Source organism: Leuciscus leuciscus (genome assembly GCF_965113295.1).
Source record: "Leuciscus leuciscus genome assembly, chromosome: 16".
In the NCBI taxonomy this organism is placed as follows: Eukaryota; Metazoa; Chordata; class Actinopteri; order Cypriniformes; family Leuciscidae; genus Leuciscus; species Leuciscus leuciscus.
Window position 1 is genome coordinate 9,582,528 of NC_138740.1, and position 11,411 is coordinate 9,593,938.

Genomic DNA, 11,411 nt, shown 5'->3' on the forward strand with positions numbered 1-11,411 from the left:
ATATAGTCAGATCTAAAATCTGTGATAGGAGCACGGATTGAGTCTGTGGTGAGACCACGGATAACTCCAACGTTCGTGATATGGTCACGTAATTTAATCTATTGATTCGTGCCACGGACACGTTTATTTCGTAATTTTTCGTCTTTCGTGATTACAGCTCGATTATTTCTGCCTGTCGGCTGCAGCAGAGAAGCTGTTTAATCAACATTTATTCACGAGATCTTATCGTGGTTTATGTGTTTTTTTTTAATGTTATTATTTCGGTCTTATTGCCAGGGAAGCTGGATTGTTTTGCTGTTTATTGATCTTTTTAAAATGATATTTTATTAGTAGGAAATCGCGCTGAAGAAGTCTCGTTCCGAACACATCGCGATATTTGGCATCAGTTCACGTGTGTCAGCTGTTGGTAAGTAGCCTAGTAAATAAATACATAAATACGCTGTCCTAATAATGTGTGATATAATGTCTTTTTTGTTTGTCGATATTAATCTGCCAAATATATCTGCCATTTCCACGGAGACTTTGCGTTTCATTGCTTTCTAATTCAAAATATATGATTAAACACTGCCTGTCACGTGACGTGCTATAGGCTTAGATATTCATATCAGATTAAAAATAGTACAATTAGTTCCAAAGTTGTATTTGTAGTAGAAGCACAGTAAAAACAACACTTACCATGCTTTTACCACAGTAACATTAGTTTTACTGTGATAGGGTGTGGTAAAAGGACAGTAACCACAAAACTTACCATGCTTTTACCACACTATTGGTAGTTTTAATGTGATACTTATTGTAAATGCACAGTAACCACAACACTTACCATGCTTTTACCACAGTAACCCTAGTTTTACTGTGATAGGGTGTGGTAAAAGGACAGTAACCACAAAACTTACCATGCTTTTACCTCTGTATTGATAGTTTTAAAGTGATATTTGATGTAAATGCATATTAACCACAACACTTGCCATGCTTTTAACGCTTTATAATGTAACATCCAATATGTGTAAGGTAAATCAGTACTTTTTCCTTTAAATAATCCTATATATTATACATAATTATATTTTCTTTTCTCTTTTTCCAGCTGAAAAGACCAAAAGGGCCTTTCGGACTCAGTCAGCCCATTATTGTTTGAGGAGAAGTAAACGGAGGAGACGGAAAGCTGCAAAGGCAAATATTCACAATGGTATGTATGTGTTGGGTTTTAACCCTAAATCAAACATTTTATCAAGCATTTGTTGTTTCTTAAAACTTTTCTCACAAAACCCATATCCCAATCAGTACAAACATAGTCTGAAAGTCTTAATAATTCACAAGATTTAACAAGTTGTCAAATTCGTACGATACTCGTACATATTTGTATACTCGTACACAATCCTGCAGCTTTTACTCCTAGTGCTGTCATTGGCTACTGCCTCAATTCCTGTACATATTTATCGCGATATTTGTAAATCAGTTGCGCCACTTCTTGGAAAGTTGTCGGATATCACACACACTGTCAGAAAGTTTATATTAATTGCAAATTGGTCCCTGTCTGTTCATGTTCCAGTGATACATGATGTCTCTCCACACCTCATAACCTACCTCTGTTTGCAAGAGTGGAAAAGCTTATCTGACTTGTCACATGACATCAGATACTCTATTATTTTGTCATAATCAGAATGTTACACTGCTGATAACTGTCCCGTTTGCATGTAAATCATTTTCGTATGATTATTGCTTGCTATTAAAGACATACTTTTATTCATAGAAATGCCCACATATCAGTGAACTTATAACATAAAAATGCTTTTAACATTTAATTATGCAACACTCTTTACAGAAAACATATCATACAGTTATAAACTGACTATTTGCAAGTAATGTATTAAAATTACCTTCCTTTCTGTTTTGCAGGATTGCTTAGTCCTTTTTTTTAAAGCTCTACAATATCAAACTTAACAGCTCTTTTAGGAGCCAACCATTACAAGAGCTACTAGTGAGTCGCAGCGAATCTTGCCGTGATCAGCCCTTCCCAGGTGAAGTTTCTAGAATATTGCAATCAGTATTTACTCATCAAATGTTCTCTCCTGAATCATATGGTAAATTAACTTATTTAATACTGTCTTAATTTATGTTTCAGGAACAATAGTAATTGCACATAGAGTAAGTCGAGACTATCTTGTTTTACAGCAGAGAAGGAAGACCAGTCCTTATATCAACGCAAGCTAATCGAATAAGTCCTTTGTTTCGGGTGAGGAAGGAACATCTGGTGCCCAAAGAAGACAGAAAAGTGAGCGAGTCCATTGGTATGTCTTGAATTGAAACAATGCTGTACAATGTAGTACATAATTTGATGTTGACAATTTTACATTGTACAGGTTTTCACTTGGTTTTTGATCATGTGAAGCTCTTGAAACAAGTGACAGAAGAGTATGTTGTCTGGAAAGAAATCAAGCATCACTGGCAAAGGCTCAAAAGAGACAATGCCTTTCTTAAAAATCTTTTAAAATAGGTTGCTGTTGATATGGGTAAAACAGTTTTTGTTCAGTACTTAGCTTATATTATGTGCTCCAATATATATATATATATATATATATATATATAATAAATACTTCAATGTGTATATTATATAATGTACTGACTGCTGCTTTGTAAATTTATGTAAGGAACAGGCAACTCTGGCCCTTTGCATTCTACTTTTTGAGGTTAGTTAAGAGTTAACCTCCAACCCTAATCGAGCACATCTGAAAATTTTAACCAAAGTCTTCAGGTTTATTTCTAGACAATAGGCAGGAGGGTTTGAGGTCGGAGCTAAATCTGCAGGACAGTGGACGCTGAGGGCCAGAGTAAACCATCACTGCTTTAAATAACGCAGAACATAAGCTGACCCGACTGTCCATTAAACAACTTCATTTGAATGTTTTCTGTTTTCTGTTTTACTTTCAGACCAGGGGCTCGTTCTTCGTACGTTGCTTATTACATCCGAGATCAAATGACACATCCAAGATGATTTCATCGTGCTAATCATGATCTGGCTAACTCGGTTCTTCGAACACACTTGCCGGATGAGATTAGTATCGCTGGATTGAGTTATCTGAGATAATTGCGCGTTCATGCGCTGGTTGAAAAGGGGATATGTATCGATAGTAGAAACATTGATCAGCAACGCTGCTATTGGCTGTTCAGCGTGGCCAAAGAGCGCGCTCAGTTTTTCTACGCAGCAGAGCAAGAGAATTAATAGTCGAAGTTTATTCGGAATTTTAATGTTTAATCAAAACGCCAGGGAACACCTCAAAGTCTGCAAAAGCCAGGAGAGAGGGCTGGCAAAAAGTAGCAGACAATTTAAATCCGTTAGAAGTGGCCATGTTAGATATTTTTATCACTTATTAGCCTATATTTTTGTATTTTAATAATTGCATAATTACTTTGTTCATTGTAATGTCAGAGTCACCACACTAGAACATGGGAACAAATAAAAGTGAAGTACAAAAATATTCTACATAATGGTAATTTTTAGTTATATTATAGTCTCTTTTATAAAAGGCACTGTTAAATAAATGGTTGGCTGTTTATAAAAGCAACCAAGAAAAAGGCTGAGAAAAAAAGAAAGAAAAGATCTTAGTAGCCTACACTGTAAAATAATTTTTGCTGCATTAAATTAAGGCCGTATAGTCATTTCAACTGGTAAATCTTAATGATGAGTAATGATGAATTGCTTTGACTTGTGAAAGTGAAAACTGATAAATTAATGTAAAAATATTTTGCCATGAGTTATTGATCACATTTTTCCCGAGTGTAGTTCATTGTAATGACATTGTGTTTTCCTCTTTTGTGCACTTTTACACAATACACCAACACTTGTATCTGTTCCCAAGAAAGTGGTGGCTGAAATATGTGCAGTAAGTGGACATTTTCAAACTTTCCAAAGGAAAGAAAGTATAAGACTTTGTAATGTCCATTTGTTTCCATTGCACTGGACAGTGAATAAACCCTCTCAGATAACTGTCATATGGAGGAACTAGCCTACCTGCAAGTGCATAAATAACTTTACTTAATTTATACTTGTATGCTTTATGGCTGCAATATAAGTTGCAGGATTCCACATCTACAGAAAGGCCTACAGAAGAGTCTGCACAGACAGAGGAGACATAGGCCTACAGGTGGGCAGTGGATAGCCAACTTTTCCTTTTTATTTGTTGCATGAGGCATGTGTCTAATATCTCTTGTTGCAGGCACTTGACCACTGGCTTTTCTTTACAAAGAACAATTGAAATAAAACTCAAGGAACTAAGCATATTTGTCTTTTATTAAACATTTAATGAAAAGTGTCTTTTTTTTTTTTTTTGGCAATGTTGTGTAATATGGCACATGCAACAATGTCCCAGGCCCTGTCAGGTGTGCAACCCTCAAACTTTTCAGACACTGAAATCTTCCCTTTAGTTAGCCAAAGTTCATTTCATTGTGTGCCCTTGTCCTGGCTAGAGCTGCATTGTAACTGGTTTGGGTCAGGGAATGGGGTCATGAAACACCTGTCTGCAGGCAGGAACATGTCATAATCACCTATGAAAAAATGCCGTTCTGTTAGGATCAGCATAAGTGTATGTAATACAGTGAGCTTGATATTTAATTGTGGAACTTTCCTTACCACTTTCAAATAATGTGCATAAATGTGAATTTCTGAAAATTCTTAAGTCATGCACAGATCCTGGCCATTTTGCTTTCACATTTGTGATATGGAAGATTTTAGTCAACTGCCTTTTTTAAATTTGATATAATATTATTAATCTGGAATATTAAGAATCCCAATAGTAACTGGGCTGCACATTTACATTGTGAACCCCCTTTCTGTTCACAAAATCCCCTTCATTGAGGCCTTGATGGCAGTCTATGGAAGCCTATAGTCTATGGTACCAATCACGTTAGTGAAGCCTGAGTGACATACTGTAATCGGCATGGTCATGATTGCATGATCTTCATAAAAAATGATAGCCAAAAAAAAAAAAAAAAAAACCTGCTTTAAAAAAACTGCTTTACAACATTGGGTCTTAAAAACCTAAAACTGTTTTTTAAACCTAAAAGCGCCAGGTAAACTCCCAATGAGACGACAGACAGCACTTTCCATCAAGTTCTCTGCATCTCCAATAGTGTAAAGGAAAGAGCCACTCGCAAATAATCATAGGGCAATGCAAACAGTTTGTGCTGTAGTTAAAGCCCGACTCCGACAAGTCGAAAATAATGTGCGTTTCCAACAAATTAATAATGTAAACGACAATCTCACGAGTCACGAGAAAAAAATATCAATCTCAGAAAGTGCACTATCGCGCTGCGCTGGACTTCCCGTATCAGCTCCGCTCATAAAGCTGCCATCTAATCCTGTTTACATGAAATAAGCCTGCTCCCGAGCAGGTTCAAGTTTGCGCACCTGTTGCTATGACAGCAAGTCCAGGATGAGCGTCGAAGAACCAAACAATCCAAGATCATGCCAAATCGTCAACAATCAAATCCAGCTAACTGAGTTAGCGACGTACGAAGAACGAGCCCCAGGACTGGAGAACACCTGACAATGGGATGTTGAGACTTCTTCTGGTTGAGAAAAAGCGACACCACATCAGTGATCACATCTTCTGTTCTTCAACTGAACAAACTGTTTAGACGAGGAAGAAAAACACGAACACGATAGAGACGTACAGGGAAGAGCAAGAAACCAGTTTAGCTGTGATAATGAATCATTATTTTCCAACACAATATCAAATCTGTTTTCTGTAGGTGACTGAATATGATTCTCTGGCACTAATTTTATGGCTTCAGCAGCTGTGAATGGACTATTAAGATGTTAATGTATTTTTGAAGACACATTTTTATTTATCTTGAATCTCATTTGTCTTTATGCTACTTTATTAACTTTATTCTGTGTCCTCCAATAAAGTGTTGTTTAATAAAGTATGGTGACTATTGTGTATTGAAAGTGGTGTTTGGTACAGTAAATAGACATTTTTATTTGAGAAATTTTAATTTCTTATTTCTTTAGTTTAATTAATTAAAAAATAACTAGGCCTACATATAATTAATAACTTATAAATTACTACATATAATTAATGACCATGATTCTTTTACTTGGGACATAAAAAATGTAGATCTGGTTAATGATATTTGGGACAACAATGCAACAAAAGTTGCACATACTTGCATGCATGCCAGTTTGCAGTGAAATAAAAGGAAGCTATGTGAATAACAAGAGGCTACAGTGGGCTATCTTGCTATAAATACTTAACGCTTAATTGAAGATGATCCATGTTGATCATTCTAGCACATCTACAACTGCTTTTTGAATGAAAGCATATATCACTGATGTCAGGCATATAAGCAGCAATCAGGGGGTGAAAAGGAAATGTTGGCACTGTTTTTTTGTTGTTTTACTGAATGGTGCATTACCCTTGTGTAATAGTAATAGTGTGTGTAGATCTGTGTAGATTGTATGGCCCAGCAATGGCCCCCAGAAGAGCAAACAAATGCACATTTCAAATGGCTGTAACTCGAAGTCCGGTTAGTGTATCAAAGAGAAAATCGGCAGGACGACTGCTTATGCTATTGTATAATAAATAATGTTGGCCACAGTTTTCAGATATATATGGAAAGCTGGCATAAAGGTTATTTTTAAAGTGCTCACAGTAAAATATCAAATTTCAGCCTGTCCCTCATATATGTCATAAAGGTTTGCGCAATGAAGATATCCAGTTGTCCATTAAATATATAATTTATTTAACATTTATTGTTTTATTACTAAACGTTTTATACTACATTACCCACATATCTCTGTCATTCTATCAGTGGAACAGGAAGCATTGTTCTGTAGTTCATTGAAATGTGCAGACATGCTTAGGGTTAGGGTTAGGATCTCGGTAAAGGAGTAATTTCTCACATTATAGAGACACTTTATAGTTAGCTTAATGTATAACTAATGTAATAATAACACCAAACCATACTTTGTAACATGAAGCGCCAGTTTATATGGGTTAAACGATTGTCCAATCACAGCGAGTTCTGCGATAAAGTCACGGCCAATACAAACCCAGCTGAATAAATGCGTCACACTTACATGCCCATTTATGGCAAATGATGACAGATCTCTTCTGGTTCCGCCTGCAGGGATAGATACCTTAAATATTTAATTAAGGCTGTTAAACATGTATTATTTCTAATTAAATTATAACACTCATATTTAAAAACAAAAGACTCTTTGTGTGGTTACCGTCCAAAAACGAGTTCACATGATCAATGACACAAATTTGCTTATTTGATTAGACTGATGCATAAATACATTTGAAAGAGAAACTTTTTTCTAAGCAAAGGCCTACAGCAGGAGTAGTTTTGCAGTATTTTAATTAAAGATAATTGCATGTAGGCCTACTAAAGTGCTTCTAACATTTACAGTGTATGTATAGTCAAAGATATATCAATTATATTCAAATAAATGTAACAAAAGCACAATGAATGGACACAATTTTGAAAGCTTATTCCAATATTTAATGTCAAACTGTTTAAAGACAAATGTAGCGCCAAAACTACTGCACAACAGTATAAAAATCAGTTAATTTAAAATATCCAGATACAGGGGCAATCTATTATAGTGACACATACATTAACGTTCAAAAAATTGCTATGATGAAGTTATATATTTACAAACCAAAAGATGAGATTCAACTTTGTTATGTGGAAATACATTTGTTTCGTCGCTTTAAAGAACAAATAGGCAAAAACATAAGCACAACATTTTACATTCTCAACTTTCATTCTATATCCTTGTGATTATTGGTCACTTTTATTTTAACTATGCAATGAATATGTCCTTTAGCAAAACACCTGATGAGCACTGACCCTTTTTTATAAAGGCATTAGGCAGAAATCAAGTACAGTTTATGAAGCTGAAAAGAGAAAACAAAATGCTTTAACAATATGGAAAAAGATAAATCACTATATTCAGTATTGGTTCTGCATATATCAAAGAGATCCTGAGGAGGAGTGGGACTCCACATGAGGACTTTCAGAAACTGAGACAGAGCAAAGGGTGCACCTCGCTGGACACATCCTACGCATGCCCAAACAACAACACCCAAACACAGTGATGAAGTGGACACCACCAGGAGGATGCAGGAGACAGGGAAGACCAAGGAAGACACAGAGACAGATGTTTCATGAAGACCTGAAGAATGTCAGTGTCCCATGGGAAGATGTGGAGAACTTGGCCACGGATCGAATACGTTGGAGGACACTTGTTGCCCAATGTGCCCAGCACAGCACTTGATGATGACGTTGTGAGTTTATCCATAACCGTGGGATATGTTTTCTGTAAAGAGTGTTGCATAATTAAATGTTAAAAGCATTTTTATGTTATAAGTTCACTGATATGTGGGCATTTCTATGAATAAAAGTATGTATTTAATAGCAAGCAATAATCATATGAAAATGATTTTCATGCAAACGGGACAGTTATCAGCAGTGTAACATTCTGATTATGACAAAATAATAGAGTATCTGATGTCATGTGACAAGTCAGATAAGCTTTTCCACTCTTGCAAACAGAGGTAGGTTATGAGGTGTGGAGAGACATCATGTATCACTGGAACATGAACAGACAGGGACCAATTTGCAATTAATATAAACTTTCTGACAGTGTGTGTGATATCCGACAACTTTCCAAGAAGTGGCGCAACTGATTTACAAATATCGCGATAAATATGTACAGGAATTGAGGCAGTAGCCAATGACAGCACTAGGAGTAAAAGCTGCAGGATTGTGTACGAGTATACAAATATGTACGAGTATCGTACGAATTTGACAACTTGTTAAATCTTGTGAATTATTAAGACTTTCAGACTATGTTTGTACTGATTGGGATATGGGTTTTGTGAGAAAAGTTTTAAGAAACAACAAATGCTTGATAAAATGTTTGATTTAGGGTTAAAACCCAACACATACATACCATTGTGAATATTTGCCTTTGCAGCTTTCCGTCTCCTCCGTTTACTTCTCCTCAAACAATAATGGGCTGACTGAGTCCGAAAGGCCCTTTTGGTCTTTTCAGCTGGAAAAAGAGAAAAGAAAATATAATTATGTATAATATATAGGATTATTTAAAGGAAAAAGTACTGATTTACCTTACACATATTGGATGTTACATTATAAAGCGTTAAAAGCATGGCAAGTGTTGTGGTTAATATGCATTTACATCAAATATCACTTTAAAACTATCAATACAGAGGTAAAAGCATGGTAAGTTTTGTGGTTACTGTCCTTTTACCACACCCTATCACAGTAAAACTAGGGTTACTGTGGTAAAAGCATGGTAAGTGTTGTGGTTACTGTGCATTTACAATAAGTATCACATTAAAACTACCAATAGTGTGGTAAAAGCATGGTAAGTTTTGTGGTTACTGTCCTTTTACCACACCCTATCACAGTAAAACTAGGGTTACTGTGGTAAAAGCATGGTAAGTGTTGTGGTTACTGTGCATTTACAATAAGTATCACATTAAAACTACCAATAGTGTGGTAAAAGCATGGTAAGTTTTGTGGTTACTGTCCTTTTACCACACCCTATCACAGTAAAACTAATGTTACTGTGGTAAAAGCATGGTAAGTGTTGTTTTTACTGTGCTTCTACTACAAATACAACTTTGGAACTAATTGTACTATTTTTAATCTGATATGAATATCTAAGCCTATAGCACGTCACGTGACAGGCAGTGTTTAATCATATATTTTGAATTAGAAAGCAATGAAACGCAAAGTCTCCGTGGAAATGGCAGATATATTTGGCAGATTAATATCGACAAACAGAAAAGACATTATATCACACATTATTAGGACAGCGTATTTATGTATTTATTTACTAGGCTACTTACCAACAGCTGACACACGTGAACTGATGCCAAATATCGCGATGTGTTCGGAACGAGACTTCTTCAGCGCGATTTCCTACTAATAAAATATCATTTTAAAAAGATCAATAAACAGCAAAACAATCCAGCTTCCCTGGCAATAAGACCGAAATAATAACATTAAAAAAAAACACATAAACCACGATAAGATCTCGTGAATAAATGTTGATTAAACAGCTTCTCTGCTGCAGCCGACAGGCAGAAATAATCGAGCTGTAATCACGAAAGACGAAAAATTACGAAATAAACGTGTCCGTGGCACGAATCAATAGATTAAATTACGTGACCATATCACGAACGTTGGAGTTATCCGTGGTCTCACCACAGACTCAATCCGTGCTCCTATCACAGATTTTAGATCTGACTATATAGCCAAGCGAGCAATAGGTGCAAAACGATGATGACAGGACAAGATTTTATGATGACAGGACAAGACAAAATTGCAACACAGTCGACATAAAGCTTTCAAGTCTCTAAACAAGTGAGCAACATCACACCATCCAGTGAGTGAGGTCAGGTTGTTGAGGTCCGTGGTGCCATCACGGGACTTCAGTTTGGCTAACAGAATCAGACTGAATTTTTATGATGGCTGGACAATGCAATAGCTACAATAACAGAGAGGTTAAAGTCTTTATGGTATTTGGTGTTGGAAAATAAATAAATACTTAAAATGTTGTGTTTCCAAATGAGAAAGCACGTCCATTGAGTGAGATCTGTTCTCTGTCATTGAAACGGGTATCCGTGTGTGGACCACGGAATATGAGTGTCATTGACTTGCGTGTTGGAGTTATCCGTGGTCTCACCACAGACTCACTCCGTGCTCCTATCACAGATTTTAGATCTGACTATAGCCAAGCGAGCAATAGGTGTAAAACGCCATCAAACTGGATTTTATGATGACAGGACGAGACAAAATGTCAAGTTAATTACATGCCATTGCAACACAGTCGACCTAAAGCTTATAAGTTCCTAAACAAGCCAGCAACATTACAACGTCCATGAGTGAGGTAAGGTTGTTGAGGTCCGTGGTGCCATCACGGGACTTTGGTTAGGCTAACTGAAACAAACCGAAATTTTATGATGACAGGACAATGCAATAGCTTCAATAACAGTCAGGTTAACGTCATTATGGCATTTGTTGTTGGAAAAGTTCACAAATACTTCAAATGTTGCGTTTCCAAATGAGAAAGCACGTCGATTGAGTGAGATCTGTACTCCGTCATTGAAACGGGTATCCGTGTGTGGACCACGGAAGGTCAGTGTCATTGACTTGCATTGGAGTAATATCCGTGGCCGCAGCACGGAATTTGGGGCGATTCCGTGATGGCTCCACGGATTTTGAGTTAAGGGCACGTGGACATTTCACGGAATCCTGTGAGACCAGGTTGGTGTGTGATGTTCAGCAGTGGGCAGTCACAGGTAAATCATGCGCAGCGCTCAAATATTTTCACAAATACAACTGTTAATTACTTTGTTCAAATATGAACTACATAA

General features: G+C 36.4%; 2 long non-coding RNA genes across 2 annotated transcripts; one reads left to right on the plus strand and one right to left on the minus strand.

The window, feature by feature from the left end:
* The first annotated feature begins 276 nt into the window (after positions 1–276).
* LOC309478011 lies at positions 277–1,921 on the plus strand. Its single transcript, XR_014198749.1, has 3 exons — positions 277–406; positions 1,082–1,183; positions 1,894–1,921. It is a non-coding gene; the product is annotated as an uncharacterized lncRNA (long non-coding RNA).
* Positions 1,922–7,480: 5,559 nt separating this feature from the next.
* LOC309477991 lies at positions 7,481–10,274 on the minus strand. The gene is made up of 3 exons (XR_014198727.1): positions 9,882–10,274; positions 8,960–9,061; positions 7,481–8,323 (listed from the first exon to the last, which is right to left on the minus strand). It is a non-coding gene; the product is annotated as an uncharacterized lncRNA (long non-coding RNA).
* Between the last annotated feature and the right edge of the window lie 1,137 nt (positions 10,275–11,411).